At 46.9% G+C, this 23,117-nt stretch overlaps 1 long non-coding RNA gene across 2 annotated transcripts; it reads left to right on the forward strand.

The window, feature by feature from the left end:
* Position 1: 1 nt before the first annotated feature.
* Positions 2-22,845, forward strand: LOC309443441. Of its 2 annotated transcripts, XR_014184792.1 has the most exons (6): positions 2-2,790; positions 2,906-3,071; positions 4,284-4,398; positions 18,309-18,539; positions 19,353-19,534; positions 20,011-22,845. It is a non-coding gene; the product is annotated as an uncharacterized lncRNA (long non-coding RNA). The 2 variants fall into 2 exon arrangements; XR_014184791.1 differs by having other exon boundaries at positions 19,353-22,845.
* Positions 22,846-23,117: the final 272 nt, after the last annotated feature.

Consider the following 23,117-nt stretch of genomic DNA (forward strand, 5'->3'; position numbering starts at 1 on the left):
TGGGCGCCGTGAGGGCACGGACAGGGCTGCCGGGGTGTGTGCGAGGAGACGGCGGGGCAGCCGGCCCCGGGGGCTGTAGGGGACGGCCAGAAGGCGGGCGGGCAGCTGTCCTGCCCTGGGGTTCCCCTCAGCCCCAGGCCGGGCAGTGCTTGTTTCCCAGAATTATTGCAGCCGTCAGCCCCCGGGCAGCAGATTTGGGGGCCCCTGGTGCGGCTGTTCGTTGGAAAATACGAGCTGTGAATCAGCTGAGTGGGGAAACCCGGCGCTGCTCGGCGCTTCCCGTGTGTTCATTCCCAGCACGGCGCTCTGGCTGCCGTGCCGGCCCCGCCCGGGGCGGGGGTCTCACCGCTGGTCGCGGGGGGGTCCGGGCCCCTCCCTCCGCCTACAGCCGCTCCGAATCCAGCAGTTTCTCCACCTGTGATGCTCAGGCTTCCACCACTGTGTTTTTGAAGTGTGGTGCCGTTGCCCAGGTTTTGAAGATAAATACTCTTGTAGGAATGACAGCAGCAAGTAAAATTGAATCCTGCATGTTCTATTTTGCAATGGGCATTGAAGTTTATTTGTTTAAAAGAATATTTACAGGTGGGTAATGATTAAAGGAGCTGTGGTCATACAAATCCATGTAAGCGTGTACTAACTGCTGAAGTGTGGAAAGAACGAAGAAGAAAGATGATGCTTGTTTTCTTTTTTTCCTCATCTTGCGAAACAAGAATTTCACGGAAGACAGGATTCAGGCCGAGTGCTGCCTCTGGGCCACGTGCCTCAGCCAGCTGAGGGTCGGCTGGCGCAGTTTGAGGCAAAAGTGGTTTTTGTAACAGGTACAGAGTTTTGAGGAGAGCTCTTTTAAAGCTCATTCTCCCTTGACTGGTATCTCGTGTGTTGTCATGGTGTGTAGTTAAGGTCCTTGTAGTAGAGTGATTAGGAAAATACAAAACCTATGTAGAACTGTGGCTGCTGAACCCAAGTTTGGATACCAAAAGCATTGGTCAGTTTTTACATGTTACAAATTGATCTTTAGATAACTCCTCTGTTGGCAGGCAGGGGGGAGACCAGCAGGATATTTGCCCGACTCTCCTCATCACTGACTCACTTTGAGGATGCTGGCTGCAAGGCGTGGACTTTGTGAACTAAATAAGCAGATAAAGGGAATCGCAACCTTGAACCATAGCCAAACGCAGGGTCGCTGTCAACTCCAGTGCGCTATTAAACTCTGAGGTAGGAAACAGGACAGAGTTTGCCCTTGCGTATTCCTTGTGGGGCCCTGAAGAGAGTAGATATGGCCTTATGAGGCAGGTTTTAGTGGGGTTAGATGTTTTTTTGAACAAGTTTGCTTCTTGCTTATTAGGAATTTATTACAGTGTTAAGAAGTCTCAGTGCTTAGATCTTAAACACTTTAACTCATTTCAGCACTGTATTGCAGAAGTTACTGTTAAGAAACAGCCTTTCATCGGAGGGTATTGTTAAACTAGATACATACTAGTTTTAATTTGTTTGGTAAATAAATGATTAAACTAAGGCTATCATATATTATCTGAGTCTGCATAGCAGTTGTGATAGCAAGAGTCTTCGTCATTTGGTAATACTAGGACAGTGCTTCAAATTATTACTTTTGTTTTCTCATGGAAAGTGTTCACAGAGTAGTTTGGGTTGGAGGGGACCTTCAAAGCTCATCTAGTCCAGCTCCCCTGCAATGAGCAGGGACATCAGTTAGTGTTACATGCCTCAAGTATTTACATTTTGCAAAATATAATAGTTAATTAGCACTTGAAGGCTAAAGATACCTGATCTGTGTTCCAGATTGTTGCTCTTCCCATTGCCCTGACCATCAACATTTGGATCCCTACCCTGAAGCTTTGTATCATATCAGTTACTATAAAAAAGGAGGACGTATCATGATATTGTGCCACGTAAATACCTGACGAGTGTCCTTGGAGCAGAGAGTTAATGTTTCTGAACCTAAGGGATCACTCCAGTGCTCCTTGGATTAATTTCAGTTTTAACAACATAATTCAAATCCCTTATGCTTGATTTATAGTGTGTTGATAGTACTTTTCCTTCTATTTTTCCCTTATTAATTGACCATGGCGCTTAGCTCCAGAGGGACAGAGAAAGGGAATATGAGTTCTGTTGTAAGAGGCACCAGGGAAAGGTGTTGTGCAAACGGGCTGGCAGAGTGCTGCCACAGGCTGCAGAGCTCATCTGCGTGGCACCTGCCACAGCAGGTTCCATCCCACAAAAACCCTTTTTCATCCTGATAATCTTCACTGCAGCATCTTACCATGTTGCAAGATTGAAGTACCTTAGTCTACGCTGTTGCTGGAATGCAGAAGCTTGTGGTTTTGTATTCAAAAGTGCTTGTGAAGTCTCAGGCCTGAAGAGCATCTGCTTTTTACGCAAATGTCATTCAAGGCTGGCAGCTGAGACACAGCGACCTCGGCTGCGATACGAAGATCTCCAAGTGGAGCAGAACTCTCAGCTTTCCTGTCAGAGTACCCTACAATCTGCACTATTAATCAGACCCCGCAATAACGCTTCTTTAGAGCTTGGTTTTGGTGAATTTATTTAACCTTGTACATGACAGAAGTTGCGCAGAGCTGAATAACAATGGAATGACATTAACTTGACCCTTATCCTGGAGAACTGCCGAAGGAACCTGTCCTTGTCAGTGCAGAGACGACTGAGAGCTCTGGGACCAACAGAGCAGGGAAAAGTCAGGGGAAAAGAGTGTCTTCTCAGCTGCTCTGCAGGTTCAGTCCCTTTGGAAATATTGCCAGAGCTTACAAGTTGCAGGTGAAGTAAATACTAATAAAGCTGCCATTAATTAAAATTTCTTACTGCTTAAGTGGATTAATTAAATGGTATTTAAAGATGTTAATTGTGGCAATGTATTACTGTCATCCTACAGGGCTCAGGAGAAACTAGCCTGAGCTGCTCTGCAAATGCCATTTGCTGCATGACAGAAGGACTTCAGAGTGTGACAAGGGACAGTGCCTCAGCAGCCACAGGGGAACAGGGAGCCTGTCTGGAGGGAGCAAACAGGCTCACCCAGCCTGGCTGGAGAGAAGCCAAAGGTACGGCGGGCTGGGGAGAAGGAACGGCTGCCTCGGAGTATGTAAAGGGCAGAGCAGCAATTAATAAAGAAGGAAAATGGTTAAGTTGAGGGGATAGCATTGATGTGAGAATAAATTTATTCAGCTGGCTGTGTCAAAGTTTGGGTTGGAAGGTGTAGTTCCTGGCTGTGACTGTGTTTTGGAGCCGGTACCGGAGATGCTGGGTACCAGATGGGTTTAGCAGAGGAAGCTGAATCTGCCTGAAAGATCCATCTGATGGGGGAAGGGGAGATGCTCAGCTACACTGAGAGACTCTGCTGAGTTTAGGTTTCTAAAGCCCATTCCATTCCGATGATTTGTCGATTTCTTTGCTAAATAAGTTGCAAGAGGGGAAAAACAAGGTTAAATTCCAGCAGTTCGAGAGGTGGATGAGAAGCCATAGAAAGTGCTTCTCATATAGCAATTGAAATGGGGAAAAAAAAAATCCCCTGCCACAGGGTCAAGTTGATTTCTGCAGATGTCCACGGAGAACTGCTGCTGAAGATGGTCTCTTTCCATTTTACCATATAGGCTCAGGTCTAAGTTACCTTCAATACACTTCTCTCAAGCACATTTTGCCCAATATTCCTGGAAACAGAACTTGATTCACAGGTTTGTAGCTTTCATCTGGCCTCATGTCTGTCAGCAGTTAGCTCCTTTCATGGAATTTTAATGAATGTTATGGTTTTAAGAGAGCTTTTAGATACTTCAACAGAAAAACTAGAATCAAAGCCCCTCTGCACTCAGCCTGTCCAAATGAAAGCAGATAACTATGCCATTAGCAACATTTAATCCCTTTAGCCCACTTCTGAAGTCAGAGCTGTACATATTCCTAATTTTTTCCCACCCAGTCAGGGTCACAGAGGGCGAGCCAGAAAAACATTTCCCCCTCCCCATGCACAAGCCACTGTCTATATTGAGATCTGAATTTTCCAAGGGAGGGGATGTGATCCTGACATCTGGATTTAATCCAGACTCAAATTCCAGGCTTATATCTGAGAACTTCCACCTCTAGTCCTGAGACCAGCAGTTCTCAGAGAGAACCTAGTTTACCTTTTAAGGCAAAATTCGAGGGTTGTGATAGTAGCTGCATAGTGAAAATTCTTCTCATGCTGAATTTCTTTAACAGATTTTCCTCATTTGTATCCAGTGTCTTATTGACATGACAGAACAGGAAATCTCATTTCTTTATAGGAGCCTCTAATTGTCAGAGAATTCAACGGAGCTGGAAGAGCTGCTGAAAGCTGAGGCACACATGACCTGTTGCAGAGTGACTGGGCAGCACCCCTGTTTCACAGACACGGGCCAGGCAAGCTTCTTACCCTACCTCATACAAACAAGTGCTGAGTTGTTTTTCTCCCCAATATAATGGATATCTTTTAAAATTCATGAACTGCTGGTGGGCCCTCACAAGGGTGTTGGGTCAGGACACTATTGGCCATCTGCCGGCCCCGGGCGTTGCCCTGTTGCAGAGGGTTTTGGTCACTTGGCAAAGTCCAATATCAGGGGCACGACTCAGCTCAGTGGGGACTGCAGAAGCTCTTGCCACCCTCAGACAAGGTCCCCTGCCCTTCTCTTGAAGGGCACCACTCCCACACCAGGGCTGCTGCGTTCTACAGCCCATCTGATTAACACAGCCAGCAGTCACTTATCTTAATTCCAGTTTATCTCTCCAGTTGCTTCAGATGTGGAAGATCACACAATAAGTCTTTTCTTCTCCTGTATCCTGGAGTTTGTCTTGTTTTGTGCGGCACACATCAGGAAATGAACCACAAATCCTTCCAGCTACTGTGGGCTTTGCTGCACTTGCAATGATTTGCATTCACACCCTTGTTTGCTCCTCTCTCTCTGTTTTTCTCCTTCTCTTAGAAAGAACCAGTAAACTCCAACTAGTATATTTTTAATTAGGATTATTGCTGGGCTTCAGCCTGTCTTTTTCTTGCATGTCTCAGCCCTTCTTTTTTCTCATTAGCTACTCAGGCAGAGACACCACCTTCTGTGTCCAGTTTAGGCACTTGAACTCTGCACAGTCAGCAGAGAGCACAAGTACCTTAGAAAAAGTGAGTCTGGGTGCTTCCTGTGTGAAGGTGCAAGAGTGTGGGGAAAGGACAGCTCTGCAGTCAGAGCTCTATGCAACTGGAGTTTCCAGAAGGGAGTTCAGTAGATAGCCTGCTCCTCTCTATACAGGACAGACAGCTGACAGAGAGGAAGAAGCGGGTGTCTCTTCTTCATCTAAATTTCAGTGCTTCAGGCCCAGAGAGACACTCAGGTCAAGTTTAGATAGCAAAGCATCTTTGCTACACCAGGTAGCTCCAATGAGCTCCTACTGCTGCTCGTATCTGCGTTAGTGTGGGCATTGGAAGGAAGGTGGAAGTCGAAGTAGAAGCAGGATTGTAAAAGTCCTTGAAAACAAGAAATCGACCCACAGCAGTGAAAAATACTGTGCTGGAGCCCATGGGCTGTCTCTCTTAAAGCAGTGTCAATGTTAGGACTTCTCTGTCAAGCAGAAGATTGCTAGAAATCAAGGGCATATGTTCTTGTCTCCCTGTTGCCCTGTAAAAATGTACTGATTTTGGCTAGTATAGAGTTAATTTTCTTCAAAGCAGGTTGTATGGGGCTATGTTTTGGATTTGTGATGAAGATAGTGTTGATAACACAGGGGTGTTTTAGTCATTGCTGAACAGCGCTTGCACAGCGTCCAGGGTTTTTCTGTGTCTCACACTTCCCTGCCAGCGAGGAGGCTGGGGGTGCACGAGAAGCTGGGAAGGGGCACAAGGGGACACAGCTGGGACAGCTGACCCCACCTGACCACAAGGGTATCCCAGACCATATGACATCAAGGTCAGCAAGAAAACTGGGGGGGTGGAGGCTGGTCAGGGCTGCTCAGGGAATGGCTGGGTATCGGTCAGTTAGTGCTGAGCAATTGTTTTCTTTTGCATCACTTGTTTCTCTTGGGTTTGGTGGATTTTTTTCTCTGTGGTTTTTGGTGTTATGTTTTCACACTTTTACCCTTTCGATTTCCTCCCCCATCCCACTGTGAAGTGAGTGAGTAGCTGTGCAGGGATTAGCTGCCTACCAGGGTTAAACCATGACAAAAAATCACTTATCTGACTTGTCTACCTGTCCCATGGGACCCCACAGGCACCTTACAAGGCAGTAGCATATTCAGGTGCCCTCACTACTCCCCAGTCACCCCAGACTCAGTCTAACATGGTAAGTTAAATCCTTTGTATATGCTGATACAATTTTATCAAAAACAAGATACCCTGACTATTTGTCAGTCGGTACTGTTTCCTGCAGATGTATGCACTACTTTTCTTCTCCCAGGTGGAGTAATACAAATAAGATTGCCTTTTCAGCCTGGAAATAAGGATAAAGGCATGCTGTGAAGCCCTAGTAGTCTCTGACCTTTTTTTGGGTGGGGAAAATGATGGGATTTCAAAAGGCTGTTGTCTTAAATTGTCTGTTGTAGGTACAGTACACCTACAAGCAAGGCTAGTTGTTGTGGTTTGTTTCATCAAAGGCTTATTTTTCTCTTTTGCATCGGCTATTTTAATTTCTTCTTCAAGAATTGATATTTCAGTGAAGTAAAGAGAAGCATTTCAGAATGAGAGACCTGCTGATGACATGAGAAGGTGGGGGAAAATGCCCTTCCTGACTAGAACCAAGCTGGAAATTCTATGTCAGTGTTACCCCGTGAACACATACCCAGTGAGGCAACAGGACTCTTCTGTTATCTGGGTGGCTTTTCTTCTTATCCAGCTGTTGCACAGCATTAGATATGGCTGGTATCGAGACAGTCTTAAGAACTGTCTTGGAGAAAGCAAGCAATAAACAGAGGGAAGTGTAAAGCAGTTGTGATATTTTATTATTTCCATCCATGGTCTGGGAAACTTTATAGTTAAAAGAACTAGTTGTTACAGTTAATATTAGTTGCTATAGTTGTATGGTCAATTAGAATTAGCTCCTTGAAAGAAACAATCCACGCCGTAGAGCAGAAGCATGCCTCACATCTAAGTGGAGATGTTCCAGATATCAAAATAGCAGGAAAGTGTGTGGCAACAGGGGGTATGACACTTCACAGGGCCAAACCCAGTCCCGTGAATGGGAGCAGAGTCTGGGTAACACCACAGCCTGTGTGCCACAGCAGAAAGCTGGGAGGATGAGCTGCAGCATTCTTGGTGTCCAGCTCCTTTGCAGATCTTTGCATCTCTCAGTGTAAATGCTGGTGCTTCCTGCCCATGGGCTTTGCTGTGCCATTCTGCAATAGCTCTTGTTGCTTAACCTTTGAGGTCCTCGTGCTCTAAAGATTATGGGCAAAGTTAGAGGGTGGTGATAAGGTATTTAAATGAGAAGAGTATCAGCAATAGGAAAGAAGGGGCCAGTGCTGAAATATGAAGGGAGGAAATTAGCACATCATATCTCCAGTCCTGAACTTGGGAGCTGCCGACTAGAGGAACTCTGTGACACATTCAGGTTACGCGAGTACATGAGGCTTCCATTCCTTGTTTGTCTTTGTTCTGAACCCTTCAGAAAGCTGGCAAGTGCTCTGTTTGCACTGTCTTACAAACAGCCCAAGTCACGCAAAGCTCTGGGCTCTACTTCCAAGGCTGCTGGGCCACTCTGCCTGCCAAGCAGTGCAGGCAGTACCAGGAGGAGCGCAAGTGAGGATCAGCCAGGGCAGCTGGGATGGGAGGTTTCTTGGGGAACGTGGACCCTGCTGGCAGCCTTTTCTGCATGGAGTTTATTTGACCTGATGGTTTTGCAGCTGCTTTGAACACCATTCCTGCTGTGATCTACAAGGCTAGAGGACTCAAAGGAGTGCTGAGCAAATGTAGTCTTGTCAGCTGTTGGCTTGGGCTGGTTGTAATGGTTGGAAAACGTGCTGTTCTTTCATCTCCAGGAGATGTAAAGAACCTGGAGTCTCTAATGTCTTTTCAGGGAACTCTCCACTTCATCGGGAGAGATGTATGTGCTTTCTCTTGGAAATGCACATTGTCCCAATCTCAGGGGAAGAAGATAAAAGCTGATTCTAGGAAATGTCCTAGAAAGACATGGAAGTGCATAACAAAAAATTTGAATGGGATCAGCTGAGAAATTAAGGCTGAAATGGCAAAAATACAACCTTGGGGTTAAGTAATTCTCTTCTGTGCCTGGGTTGTGATGTTGAATTGACTGTAAGAGCAAACCAAGGGAGAGCAGAGGATCATTGCTGGCTTAGCACTAGTGATGGATCATGTGATTGACCTATGTGCTGTGGTTTTCTGTACAGCTCTGCTAATCTTACAGAGCTTTTATATGCATTAGAAAATCTAGTGTCTTCAGACTTGCTAGTTGCAGCACTTTGCCCAAAAATTCTTGCAGCCAGTCCACAAGGTCCTAGGAGAATGAGAGCGTAGGGGTTTTTTTAAGTACTTCCAGTCTTGATTTTTAAAGACCTCTAGTCTTGACAGCTTTCTGCTTCATGTTCTCAAAAAGATGTATCTTGTTTCCAGTGTGGAATTCGATAATGTGTTAATTAAAAAAAATACTCAATGTTAGGACAGGAGACGTCTCCTGAGACACTGCCATCTTGGCACTGATAAGGAATAGTTGATCACACAGGGACAACGTACGGAGCCATGTGGAAATGTGATGTGAAAGGGTGGTGGCTCTGCACAGACAGGTAATATGAGGTGAAGAGCAACTGATGTCTCCAGCAAGCAGCAGCACCAGTAAACTTTCAGATTAACTCCACTGTGCAAGGCTAATGCTGGGATTCTTGGGTTTAAGCAGTGGCTGAACTGTTTCCCCAAAAGCCTTGAGGGTAGTTTTGTATTTCTGTTGTGTGGCACTTTGAATTTTGCAAACATAGCACTGCTGGCATTTATTATTTCAGTGTTTAACAAGTGGAGGGGTGGTTGGGTTGCCTTGCAATGTTTTTTCTAGCCCATTCACTACTTAAAGGTTAATTCTTCTGCCTCTGATGGAGTGTGCTGAGCAGTCTCTGTGTCAGGGTGGACATGAGATGGGGCTTTTTTGCCAAGCTGCATTTTGTGAGGTGACAACGTGTTGGAAGAGGCGGTTTTGCCTGTGTTGGGGAGAGATGTGACACGGGGCAGCACGCAGTACTAGGCCAGGCTCTAAGGTAGGCAGCATTCATCCTGCCCAACCTGCAGCAGGAATGAGACCCTGGAGTGGAGGGTGGGGTGCCTGGGAGGGGGGCAGCCACCACTTTAGCCATGGAACAGGAGCCAGCACCTCTAACGTGTGAAGGGGTGCCGACCCTCTGGGTCCTCGTGCTGTCTGGTGCTGGAATACGGGAGGGTCTGCAGGGCTTGCGTAGAGCCTGGGATTGCACTTTGCTGGGAGGAGGCAGAGAGGAGGCTGCTGCTTGGCACAGCAAATGAACATGCTGGTTTTCTGGAGGTGACTGAAGGGGACAAGCTCCAGGTTCCCTTGTGAGCCTTTGGGACTGCAGATTGCTCCACGCTACCTGTGCTCTCTGTGCTACTGTCTCAGAAAGGTGGTTACCTTTTCCTGTGTTTGCTTCAGCTGCATTTCCAAAACTGTGTGTCCCCTCCACAGCAAAAACCCTGTCAAGATACATTTACCATGAGGGGTGATTGAGACTTTGAGCAAGTAATTGAGATTTAAAGCTCCAATTACAAGAGCAAATAAACTAGAGCTGCTTCCTAAGCTTGTGTTTTAATTGGAAGAAGTGATTTCAGTACATCCTTCCCAAAGTCCTTGCACTGTCTCTTGAGCTTGATAGCCAGTGACCTGGTTTTCATGGAGTGACCTCACGGCACTGCCGTCCCTCACCCAGCTGCACTTGGATGGGGAGAACAGTGCGTGCGTGTGGTAATGGTGCGTATGCCTGGGCTTTGATTACTCTGCTATTCAAGGTTTCCTTGGGTAGAAATACTGTTTTATGTTTACTTGGCAGCTTTTCTTTTTGCTGCTTGTTCTGGTTTAATTGTAAGGAGTCGTGTCTGTTCCCTGACGTGCTGTCAGTTGTGCATGTCGCTGAATACAATGCCTTTGGGGGTGGTAGTGGGCAAAACTGACACCTTAATAAGGGTCCCTGGAGCTTTAGTACTGGGCTTTAGTACTAAGCTGCCACCATTTCCCAACAATTGTCAGTTTAGGGCTTATTAGTCACACATCCCTCCTTTGAAACAACTATTTTTAATGCTCTTGCTCTGTGCTGAGTCCTCAGAAGCCCTGTTAGGTTTTGCTGCTTTTGCTGATGGTGGCTACTTTTTAATTGCTCAGGTAGCAGAAGCAAGGCTCGAAAACTCAATCAACATTATCTCAGCTTATTTCCCTGTCACCAGTGGATTTAAGCAGATCAAGATGTTCATAGGGATCATGTGTAGATGCAAAACACAGCTTTCTCTAGAGGCTAGCCTGTTCTTCCAGGTGTCAGCCATCCATGCCCTCAGCTGGTCTCTGCCACTCTGCTGCCAGATGGGCTTTCTGCTGTCATGGTCAGCAACAGGTCTTTCTGCCAAGTGAACAACCTCGCCCTGCTGGCACGCAACCTCTCCTGACTTCAGCTGCAATGTCAGGCCCTTTTCTCCGCTGGCTTTGTCCCTTTGCAGCACCTGTGTCTCAGGGCTGTGACTTCCAGCCCACCTTGTTAATTTAAACCTCTGTACAAGCTGAGGAAGTACACGTAGAGAAGCTGGGACCTCTTCTTCCAGAGAAGTCAAGGAAGAAGCGACTTGAGATAGCACACCCTGGCACAAAGCGGTGTCGAGGAGAAGAACAGGGCTACGGGTGAAGTGCATTGCAGGGGGCTGAGGTTCAGCTGTCCAGCAGGATTTGGTACATCTCTGCTGGAGCCCCATGTCTGCCTGCCCTGGGCTGTTTTCAGTCCTGTCTCTCTCCTGTTTCCTGGTATGTCAGTGTGGTTTAGGCAGTGGTTAGTGAACAGGCTCCAGGTTGCCATTGCTTCCTCAGAGGAGATAAGGAGAGCCTGGGGTGTCTGCTGGCTAAAACCTTGGCAGAGAGCAGGCTGGGCAAAGCAGCTGCTGCTGCCAAAGGGGATTTTGTCCCCAAACCTCTGGAGGCTAGGCTGTGGTCTGGCATTACCCCTGGCCTGCTTCTGGGCTTAATGAGCTACCTTATCTGTCATGTTCCCCATGGCAGATAGGGTCTCTTCAGGATTAATTAAGGATCATAACTGTGACCTAGTTACCAGACTTGCACTATTGTTACTAGAGCTCTCTGAGCCATCAGGCTGTTTGAGAGTGCTTCTAACCCTTGTCTGCTCTGGTTACTTGCTCCATAAATCCTTCTGGGACTGACTCTGAGTCCCAGGCAGGATCTTGTTACATTCATTTCTCTAATAGATTCTTGCCTTACCCTTGGGTAGGTAGTGGCTTCCTGCTCACAGTGTACCAGTTGGTGTGGGGATTAAATATGCTGACCTACATCTTTGGCAGTGTTGTCTTCTGTTTGGGAGGAAGCACTGGGGACAGATCAGGTACAGGATTAGAGGCTGGTGCTGGACACTACACCTTGAGACCATCCAGTTCTGTGCTGCCATGCCTTAAATTACACTGATGCTGAAGGGATATCCCAGGGTCTCTCTTCTCTCAGCTACTCAAATCCTTCTGATTTCCAGTTTGTACTTTATAGTAGCAAGCCTTTAGGAATGCTCCGTGTAAAGGAACAGAAATTACTAGAGAGGTATTCAAGTTCAAGCTCTTCTAACTCTGCTTCTTTCTTGCCAGATTCTCAGGTAGGGCACTGTTCCAGCTGGGAATGTTTTGGTCTTGTATTCTGTGGTCTGCAGACCTGCTACAACCAGATCCTTCCTTCAGCTGGGGAGGGCTTTGTACCAGGGGAATCATCGTGGGGAGTTGTCCCCTTCACATCTTCCTGTTCGCTTCCTCTCTCCCTTTGCTGCTTGTTTGAGAGCTCACCTGATGCAGTGGAGTGGATCTCACACAGGCAGACCATTGCACGGGCTCACAGCCTTGTGCACAGAGCTGCACGTGGAGTGTTTACCATTCATGTGAGGGGCGTTCACGATCCCGAAGCTCCCCTCAATCCCCCATGGAACTGGTCCTTAACTAGCCTGATGTTTTGCTCATGCCTCCACTGGGATCCCAGCGGCTCCCGCTGATTTTGGACAGGAAGAGCAAGAAGGAGGCTGTTGAGTGGGACCCCATGGAAACAGTGCTTCGCTTTGTCCTCGGAAGCACACGCAGTGCGGGAGCTGCTTGGCTTTTCTTCTCCGCCTCAGAAAAAATCTCTCATGTTCCAGTGACCTGCTTATTATGTAGGTCATCATCAGCTGGAAGGAAAAAACAATTTCAAAAGTAGGAGAAATCTAGCAGGGCTCCTCCACTGAGCAGCTCTTTCTGGAAAAGCAGAGAAAGTTCCCTGGGGCAGGTGGCAGGCAGCGTGGCCTGTTCCTCTTCCACCCACCTGGGCAGAGCAGTCGGAGAGGGAAAACTCTGCAGCTGGAGGTGTGTGTGATACCCTGAAAGCAAGCAGATCCAGAGTACCCTGTGATGGGGGAGCAGTGCATTAAGGTAGACAATAGGAACTTGAGTGGTCAGGGTTTGTTTGCCCTTTAATTACTGTCTTGGGCTTGGTTTTGTTAATTAGGGGTTTGTTTCTATCAGTCTTACCTTGGCCATGTGTCTGTACAGCAGAGGCCTGTGCCATGCCTGCTCAACTGCTTTCCTAATGCTCTGCTCTGTGTGTGCGCACAAAGCATGGTGGATGTCTTTTTACTGTAGGTGAAAAAACGTGCTGGAGGCACTGCCATGCGATCTGCTGGTGTACCGCAGAGAGCTGGGAAGTGTTACTCAAGATGTAGGATGCGGGTAAGTTCCTAGCACAAGATTTTCTGAGTTAGACAGGGGACAGATGCCCTGAGGCTGGGTTCGTCACGTTTGCTTGGTGGGTCCTTGCACAACAAGGCTGCTGTGTGCTGTAGACAGCAGAGTGCTGGAGCTGTCACATACTTGTGGTGAGAACGTTGAGGACAGCCTGTTATCTTTGCTTGGAGGAAGAGTTTGATTAGAAACTGTCTCATAAATGTGTGGTTATTGAATGCGTTGCTCCTTCAGTATGTATGAGCCATCTCCATATACATGCCAAGTGCATCTGTTCTGGACCGGCATGCAGTGAATCTCAAGTAAAGCAGATGAGCTTTCCTCATCACAAGCTCTTCCTCATCAAGCTTTTTCTAAATGGCTCCCTGCATGGAGCAATTCTCCCAACAATATTAAACACAGCAGCAGAGGTGAGTCAAGCAGATATTGTCAAGGCTGCCCTATTTTTTCTCTTTTGGGTTTTATTTTAAATCGAATCCACTGTGTCACAGGGCACAGTGCTGTTCCCAGCATGATTGGTGGCAACAAATAGCTACCCAGGAATGGTATGTATTTTGTGGTAGCTGGGGAGAACCTCCTGTTCCCAACATCTCCGGCCTGTCTGGGGCTTGTTCCCATGAAATTGTGGAACTTAACTAAAGGATGAATGGGCTGTTAAAAAATAATTTTAACCACCAATTAACTGAGTTTACGTATGTGTGTCTCATTGCCTTCAGAAGTTGGTGAGGCCATAAATTTAGCAAGACATAGTGTCTAACTCAAGATGTTAAATGGGAAGCAAGGCAACCTGATGTTTTAATGGATGGTGATATAATGCTTTCCTGAGGGAATAACAGGTGTTTTAGTCCAGACAGAAACGACTCCTGAGGTATTGGAGGGCAGGTTGAGACCTATGCAGGCAGGCTGGGGTTCTTGCATTTCCTTGGGATGTGTCTGGGGTTGCTCTGGATAAGAGATGAGGTTAGGTGGCCCTTGGACTTCACTTCTTGTGATGGAGGCATCAGCAACACTGCCTAGCCTGGGGCTCTGCACAGCTTTCTGCTGTGAGACCACATCTCTCATTTGCTTAACTTTGCTTAGCTCATCTAAAGATAAGTCTTGATATTGTTTAACAGAGGTTTTCACCCAAACCACGGGACAACAGTTTAACGGTTACTGTAGCCTCGGATGTTGCTGAACTATTGTGGGTAGTAGATGAGCTACACTGGAACATGGAGATTCTTTAAATTAAACACCAGCCTGGGTCTCGAACATCTACCAGTTACTTGTCTTGCAAGTTGCAACTGTCCTATGAAAAAAATAACCTTTATTTGAATTAATCTTGAAGTAGAGGGTGCTTGAAGGAGTAAAACACCTTGGCTGTGTGTGCCTCAGTGAGCTTGCTCCAACCTGGGGTTGCTCCTTCCTCCATGCCTCCAACCCTGACAGTGCTCAGGTCCTGGTTTCCACCTCTGCGTTGTGCAGTGGCAAGAGGGGAAGGATGGGGAGAAGACTGTGCACTTCTGGATGCACAGACAGGGATGTGAGGAGGCAGGGTGAGGTCACTGGAAGCTCAAACTGATGGTCGTAGCGTGGCTCTGCTCTTCCTTGTGCAGCCTGCAGACAGTTCCCAGCAGCGTCTGCCAAGCTGCGAGGTGATGGAGTCTCTCTGTCATCACAGTCTGAAAGGCTTCTTTGGGATGGCCCAGCTTTAGGGATATCACCTCGTTCTTCAGCCCACAACCTTTGTGGCTGGAGAGCACTGAGCATGAGGAGCGGCTAAACTGCTTTAGAGCTCTCTTGTGCTGGGTGAAATTGTGTCGGGGGGACAAGAAAATAGACCAGTGTCCCAGCATGAATCAGCCATCCATTTCTATACAGCTGCCACTTCTCCAGTGGTACCAGGCAGTCCTGCAGGGTGATGGGCTGCAGGGATAAAGGACTGACTCTCCTCTTGTGACAGGAGGTTTTATGCTAGGCAGTTGTGGCTGGCTGTTGTTCATGAGAGAAGAACAAGACTCCAGATTTGGACTGAAGAGCTTCCCTACTGTCTGGGCATTCAGAGCTGAAGATCATGATTGTTGAATCTTTTGGGGCTCAGGCTACGTCTCTGAGATTGAGGTGATGAGGCTACAAATGAGAATTTTTGGATGTAATGCCTTTTCAGATTTGGTGTTGCCATTCCATTGCACTTTAAAGGACTTTTGCTAGGTTATTATATGACTTACTGGCTTCCTTTACCATCTGCTTTAAGCTGAACTTCATGATGGCACATAGTTCTGCTGTGGTTGTGCTCACTGCTTGCCAGCAGCTTTGAACATGATGGCCATGTTTCAGTTCAATGAAAAGCTCAAAGAACAGCAAAGCTTTTAAAGGTCCCTAAGGGATCTCTGAAACCGCATAACCAGTGGATACAGACCTTACAATACACTGATCAACAAAGAGGTTGAACCATAGTAGCCATGAGCAAAAAACCTCAAAATACACGGAAACTAATTATCTAAGTACTAAATGCATGAGGGACTAGGCTTCATTAGTTCTGCTGCTGACGGAGCTCCTTGTGTGGCAGAAGAAATAAGGTTGCTCACAAATCAGAAACCAAGTGAATGGAAAAAAAAATCAGGATTGCCTGCAACTATTTGCCAGTAGTGTAAGGCAGGCAAAGGTTAAACACTAAGTTCTATCTAGTATCTTCTGTACATTTTTCCACTTGCCCAGTGCTAGTTCAGTGTAGCTATCTGAAGGGTGGGACGGCACACACAGCGCTGGGGTGAAGAGGTGCATTCGGGTGAGGACACAACATGAGCGCCCACCTTTGCGGGATATCCTGCCAGGCCAGGGCTGCTGTTGCCAGTTGGACCGAATGCCACAGTGGTCCTGGAGCGAACGCGCTGCTGCGGGACTCTGCCTCAGGCGAGGTGCTGCTCACGGCAAGCACGGGCAGGAGGATTTGGCCTCAGCATCCAGACTGACTTCCTCTCTGGAGTTACCCTGCTTGCAGTCAGTCCCATTACGTACGATGGTACCTTTGGACAACTGAGAAGGTGATGACTTAGCCTGTGTTACAACCCCTATCCTGAGTTTCTCCAAGCCCATAAGTTCTGAGTCACAGTTTGTTTATTTACAAAACGCACGGAAATGATACCAGTACAAAATAAAGTTATTACAGATGCCAGTGTTTGGACATCAGGCTTTATTGCAGAGCAGAGACAGAGCAGTTGCACAATCTAAGTAGTCACACGCTCCTAAGAAAACCAGTCAGATCTCAGTTTGTCCACGTGGCCTATTGCTTTAGCCCAATGACTTGACTCTCTGTGCTTGCTTTTGCTATGTAAGGGGTTTGATCTTCCTGCTGCAAAGGTGGTTTAGCATGCATGGGCTTTGTATCATCTTTCCACCTCCTCTGCCGCATAAAAGCGTTAGGTCAAAAGCTGTAAGAGCATCACATCTTCACAGCTGGAGAAGTTGTGTATAAAATATATTTTAAGTTAAACAATTTAATGAGTTTACTCTGTGAATTTTTTTAATGCTAAAGACTCCTCTCCATGGTCTAAGTGCAGAGCAAGCATCATGAGTGCTGATAGCAGGAGAGCACCAACCACAGCTTAGCTCAGGAGCAGTGTTTGGTGCTGTACCACCCTGAACAAGGATATTTGTCTACGTAAGAGCTTATGGTGTGGTTCGCATCAGGAACCTTTACCTTATAGTTATGTCATCTGGAGGTGAGATGAGCAAGGAATTGCTCCTGTAACTGTGCAAGAAACATGTATAAAGCAGTTGCAGTACATGCTTTTGCTGTTTGGTTGAAGTTGTAAGAACAAGGCAGCCCACTCCAGAGGTGTGGCAGAAAAATCTGCTTTAGCGTAGTCCTGAGCTAAGCTTACAGACAACAGGTAGGCACAAGTAGTTGTTGGGCTAGCACAAGAGAGCCGGGAGTCTTTGTTTATCATTAATGTAAATAAGCTGTGAGGGAACATTCTCATACTCCTCTTCTTTGGGTCATTTTTATCCATGACACTAATCATTGCAACATGAGCGTGACTAATCCCATGCATGGGATTTATCTATGAGACGTCTGTTTCATCTGAGGTTAGACTGTTTGTTTGCACAGCGTGTTGTAATACTTTACAAAGAAGAATTAGAGCAGCCCTGTGATGGGGTGTCTGCCCTCTTTGGAGGTGGTGGCCTGTCTTCTGCTCAGGCTCCCAAGAGACAGAAGGAAGAACTAAATGTATGAGACACTTTGAGAAACAAGCCTGTAAAATCTCACACCACCAGGCAGGGAGGCTTTGTTTTGCACAGTCAAAACTGAGTCTCACATACTGGAGTCTTGGCTGACTGTATGTGACAAGCAAGTCAAACCAAAGGTCCATCCAGCTAGCAGCAGACACTAAGGGAAATGCTGCTGTGCACTATGCTCATGGCAATCCCCTGAGACAGAGGATACACATGAACGTACTGGTGAACCTGTTCTACGTTCATCTTTTATGAACTTGCTTGGTTTAGATCCAGAACTTGGCAATGAGTTACAGAGTTCTTTATCATTTGGAAATGAACTTCCTTCAAATGAATCTATATTGTCTGTTCAATGTCAGCTTCACTTTCCTGCTCTCTAAACTCTAGGATAGCATATCACACTGTCATAAAACTTGCTGGTCTTTACAGCTCACAGTTTGAAAGGCATAAGGTTTCATTTTGGCTAAGTATCCTGTAATGTCAACAGCTTGCATTTCCGACGTCTTTTGTCATGGTGTAAGTATTTATGGCAACTATGTTATACTGGAGGGTTTTTTTCCGTAAAGGTCAGACAGTTGCAGATGAAATAGCCTGTCCCTCCCTGTGCTAGTCCTTTACTGTACTTCTGCAGTTTCTAATAAATGTTTGCTGATTAGAAAAACTACCCGTGAAGTAATTCAACAGAACTTAATGCTGCCAATCCTAACTGTTCAAGAACTTGACTTAGCAAGTTGGGTCTTTCCTCTCTGCTTTTCTGATGCACTAAGGTTTGCGATGAGGACCATTCTGTGTAACTAGGAAAACAAAACACTGGATGCTCTTAGCATGAAGTTCTTGTACCATCTGAAAATGGACACTGGATCTGTTCAGGTGAATACAAAATACAGAAAGATGCATAATAAAAATAACAGGTGTTGGAAACAACCAGCTTGGCACCTCAGCTCTAATTCTAACAGTGTTGAGCCCCTTGGCAGAGGTACTGTCTTCTGTGAACAAAGCACCAGCTTGACCCAGTGCTTGGCCGTTCTCCAGCACCTGGTTTAGTGCGGCACTTTTCTGGGCAGGCAGCACCGTCCTTGTGCTGGTTCTCCAGGGAAGTCCCTCATGCAGGACAACTTTCAGTGGATCGCTTCCTCATTCTGTTCTTCTGCTTCTATTTTCACAGGTGAAAAGTTACCACAAGCTTGAAAACTGGACAGTAGCCATGCAGCTCTTGAACTGGTGTAAGTATGAATGCAGCTATGGTGGAGGCTGTGGAGCCTGTCTGCATCAGCGGAGGGTCTGGTTCTTCTGTGCAGCGGTGATTATTCAAGAAACCAAGCAACCCCTGAGGAGCAGCTGAGTGTGATATTCCCCCTGTTCTCCTGGCTGCTTGGAGCATCCCAAAGTCCAGCAGGTATTTTCCATTTGGCTGTGGTAGCAGACTGTGTAGACAAATATCTACGTATTCAGCAGGCTGAGCAGGAGGGTTTGTGCATCTCTCCCTTTAGACTGGTCTGGACATATAAATGTTCTGCCTTCCCTTCCCAGGTGCATCCTTCTGTGCTTCAGTAAAGTGGGATATGGCATCGCTTTTGGTTTTGTCTTCAGAAGTGTAAACAATAGAAGGCCAAAAGCCAGCTATTTAAAACACATTCCTCTGCTGTGACTGGGAAAAAATCTCTCCCTCAGATACAGGCATTCACTGTTTGCATTCTCATCCTCCTGGCAGGGGATATGGACTTTGTCTGCCTCACCTGGTTCAAGCCTAACCTTTCTGATGCTTTTTTGTTTTTGAGATGCCTGATAATCTGTCCTTCCTTCCATGGTTCCTGGGTCCCAGCTGCTTGCCATATCTCCTGGAGCTGATAAAAAAAGATCTTGTACAATGGGTCAAGGTACAGTGATAGACAAGAGTGCTCGATAAGGCTTGGTTTATGTGTCAGGTGCATTGTGGACCTGGCATTGACCTGAAAGGCAGAGGTGGAGGAATGTGTTTGCTCTCCAAGAGGGAGTCAACCTGACCAAGAAATGCAGGGCTGGGTGCCTTGTGATGGGAAAGAAATCCTTCTGAGAAGGCCTGAGGTGCTGCAGGGGACTGTGGCTTCTGCACCTCAGGATGACTCAAAGCAGCGCATCTCAAACTCATTGCAGCTGTAGCACCTCTTTTTTAGACTTGTCCATCTTCCTGTGAAAATGAGCTCCTTTCTTCCCCTTTCTGCTTTTGCAGGAGAAAACACAAGTGGCTTCCTGATGGCAGAGGTGGCTGCAATCACTGGGTCCCAGCTCTCCACCCCAAAGGATTTTCCCTGCTGCCAGAAACTACACATTGCTTGCTGCTCCTTTGCTTTTGTGAACACTTGATGAGCTTCACCCTCTGAGCAAACCTAAATTGCTGAGGATTTTCAGGAGGTAAAGTGAAAGTCAAAAGCTGAATATGGACACTTTTTAAGAGTCAGATCATGTTAGGAACTGGCTTGTTAGTTGAATCTGTGTTTTGGGTGAAGTTTTCACATCGATTTGCAAAAGTTGGAAGCTAGACAGTGAAATACCCTCTGCTCTTCCCATTTCCAAGCACTTAATGCAGTATTAAAGCTCTATTACAGCCTTTTGAAGGACTCATGCTTGGGTATAAACCATTCTATAGAGGAAATACCGTACAGTAACGTTTGTCCTGCTGCTGGTGAATCTCCCCATATTGACAAGCTCTTCATTTGTTGGCATGATAGCAGCAAGCCTGCTTTTAGCACCATTTCCAAACTTAGCCAATGCTTAGAACAGATCATTAAAGAACAGTAACCTGGGACTGCTAACAAGGGGAGCTCAGGGGTTGTTCTGGACTGTCTGCTGGATCTCTGTTACCTTAGAAATAACCTCCCCTGTTACAGAGCTCGCAAAATGCTGCAGCAACCTGCCTCACACTGGGCTGCAAGAGAGAGAGAAGCAGGAGCTCAGATACCAGGTACCATCCTTTACATCAATCCTGCTGGCGTGAAGACTGTTTATGCTGCACAAAACCTGCTGCAATGTGTTTCAACAAGAGAAGCCCTTTCCCCTTGCTCGGCAGAAGTATTCATAGCCCCTTTGGAAGGTTAGTTTGCTACCACAAAGCTTTTCCAGCTGCAGGACAGATCTCAGGGCATATGAGGAGACCTTGTTCACAGATCTCTAGAAGCTGGCCCAAAGGAGCTTTATGTGTCTGGAGCATTGGGTCAGTATAGCTTATGTTGAACACATAAAGCTGGCTCAGGAAAAACTGTTGCCAGCTCTTCAAATCCAGAGAGGGTATTTCAGGGCAAATTTCTTCATGCACCTCCTCCCCTTTCTCAGCAAATAAACAAAAGGTAAAACGTCTTCCTCCCAGTTAAACTCCTCCAGGGCTACAGAAGCCAAAGGATGAAGGGCGCAATGCAGACGGTACCAGGGGCAGAGCGCACTGGAAGGACAGAGCACGTCATGGAATCACATGCCTGGAGCATGAAGGTGCCTGGTGGCCGTGACAAAGGTTATGACAATGTGTAGCAGGCACAGCTTGACTGTCCTGGTGGGCTGGGCTGTATGCTGGGCTCCTTCAAAAGTGGCTGTGCAGCTCAGAGGGAATAACGGGCATCATGCTTCTCTTGGAGCAAAAATACTATCAGTTTCTGGGGAGACTGGAAATTACTACTGTGCAGTCTTGCAGTGTTTAGAGGTGGAAGTATTTTGCTTGGCTTTTAAAGAACGTGCAGCCAAGGCTTGTGAGATGTTTCTCCAGTGAATTACAGCAAATTCGGAAATGGGGTCACTGGGGTCCCAAAGCTGCAGCCGTCCCTGCTCTTCCCTGGGGACCCACTCCTGGATGCAGCGGGCGCAACACAGTTCTCTTGTTGCCTGCAGCCCTTCACTAACTTCTGGGCTCTGGGGTCCCACCACCGGTGGCTCTGGGAGTAAAAAGCAACAAGTGCTCTTCAGCAATTTCTCCTCTGCCTACTCCCTTCTGCCAGGTCATGGGTGCCACTCTGCAATGTCACTGCCGTGAGGCACAGGCGCCACAGTGACATTTGAGAATGCCCCATCAGAACTTGCAGTTGGCACCAGTTGGTACCAGTCAGCCTTTGTTGGTGTCTGGCAGGACCAAGCCCCACTGGCCATAGTGATGATTGCAGAAGAAAGGCCAAGCCCAAATGAGACTGGATGGTTTTAAAGGGAGTTGTTGTGTGATTTTGCTGTGATTGAGCTAATTTTCTTCATAGTAGTCAGAATCTTTTCATTTGAGTAGTTAGCAGTCTTTTGTTGTGAAGTAAATATGAGAATAACGTGATAACACACAGGACTCCCCATGCCTTTGCCTTGGACAGAAGTAATTTTTTCTTTCCAGTAGCTAGGCTGTGTTTTCAAGTTGGTATGAAAAGACTGTGAGGACTCACTGATGTTCTGGCTGTTGCCAGGGAGACCAAGGATGTTTTCAACTTTCCAGCTGCACATAGAAGCTGAGAGGGAGCATAACAGGCCAGCACCTGGACTGACAGCCAGGCTGTGATGAGATATTGCCTCCGATAAGCATCGTGCTGGGAGAGTTGTCAGGCCCAACTTCTCCTGCCTCTCCTCTGCCTCTCTGGGATGATGAAACAGCTGGGGACACTGCTGTAGAAACAGTGATGGAAGAAGAACCTTTCCAAACCTGGAGTGATGACAGCACTACTGAAAGAAACACTGCTGCTTCTTCCAAGGAGAACACTGGTGAAGCCCAAGATCTCTCCTTTCTCAAACAACTCTGGAAAATTGCCAGCAGCAATGAGTTTAAGTCCATTCAGTGGGTTGATGATGGATGGAGTTTTTGTTGCCATCAATGAAGAAACATTTGAAGAGGAAGTACTAGCAAGGAGAGGACCTGGGAGAATTTTTGAAATGGAGAGCATGGAATGTTTCCATGCACTGCGTGAACTGCCAAAGGTGCCCAATTTGTCTGTCTCTGGGAATGAATTTCCAGCAGAAGCAGCAGCTGCTTCTGCTCCTAGAAAGGTACATCTGTTCCTCTGCACAGGAACTGGTGGGAGACACTGATGTTCAAATCTAATAAGCCTTGGCAGCAGAGGAGATGAAGATGGTCATGTCCTCGCCTTCATGTCTTTCTCAGGGCATTTCTCAGGTGAAAATCCATGTCTTAACTATATTGTAATGTTTGAGACAGCCCATGTTTGAGGTTTCAAACACCCCTAAGAGTCCTTTTCAATATCCAAGTTTGGCTTTTGTGATTAAAAGCCTTAGTTCTCGTATATTTGTGTTTCCCAGTTGCAAACTGTTTGCAACTCTTCCCCTTTGCGTTTTTTAGCTTCTACACTTCTATTATAGCCCCAACTTTAAGAGGGACTGTCCCCAGCTGCTGGCAAGGTGCCAGCCAGGAGCGGGACACAGAACAAGAGCCCTGTCTGCATCGTGCCTGGATGTGGAGCTGGGCCCCTGGACTGGCAGTGCCGGTGCTGGCAGCAGCCTTTGCCGTGCCAATGCCACCCCACAGCCAAAGCCCACCAGCCCCACGTTGTCACCCTGCACCTGTGTCACCAATGCTGTGGCTGCCGGCAACAGTGCTGGACCCAGTGTGGCACATGGTAGAGAGAGCAGAGAGAGTCACTACAGAGTGAACACAGCCTAAAAGCATCAGAAAGAAAAATGGTCTAATTGAGTTAGAAATAAATAGTCTAATAGAGTTTGTAAGAAATAGAGTCTAATAGAGTTAGTAATTAATGGGGTCAAATAGAGTTGGTAATAAACTGTTTGAACAATAAACCTTTGCAGTTGTCCTGTCCTGTTTGGATAGTGGAAAGCACTGTTACATAGTCCTGTGGCTTTTATGTTCCTACTTGTCCTTTAGTGACCTTGGCAAGGCAGAAGTTCCAGCACTAGCATGCACTGTGTTGTGGTAGCGCCAAGAGCTCCTGTTGACACTGCAAGAAGAGCAGCCAGGTGCCTCTTTCTCTGAGGATGAGATGTTGGAAGGGGAAATGATCTGTGCCAG

This window comes from Streptopelia decaocto (assembly GCF_964273445.1).
Source record: "Streptopelia decaocto genome assembly, chromosome: 8".
NCBI lineage: Eukaryota > Metazoa > Chordata > Aves > Columbiformes > Columbidae > Streptopelia > Streptopelia decaocto.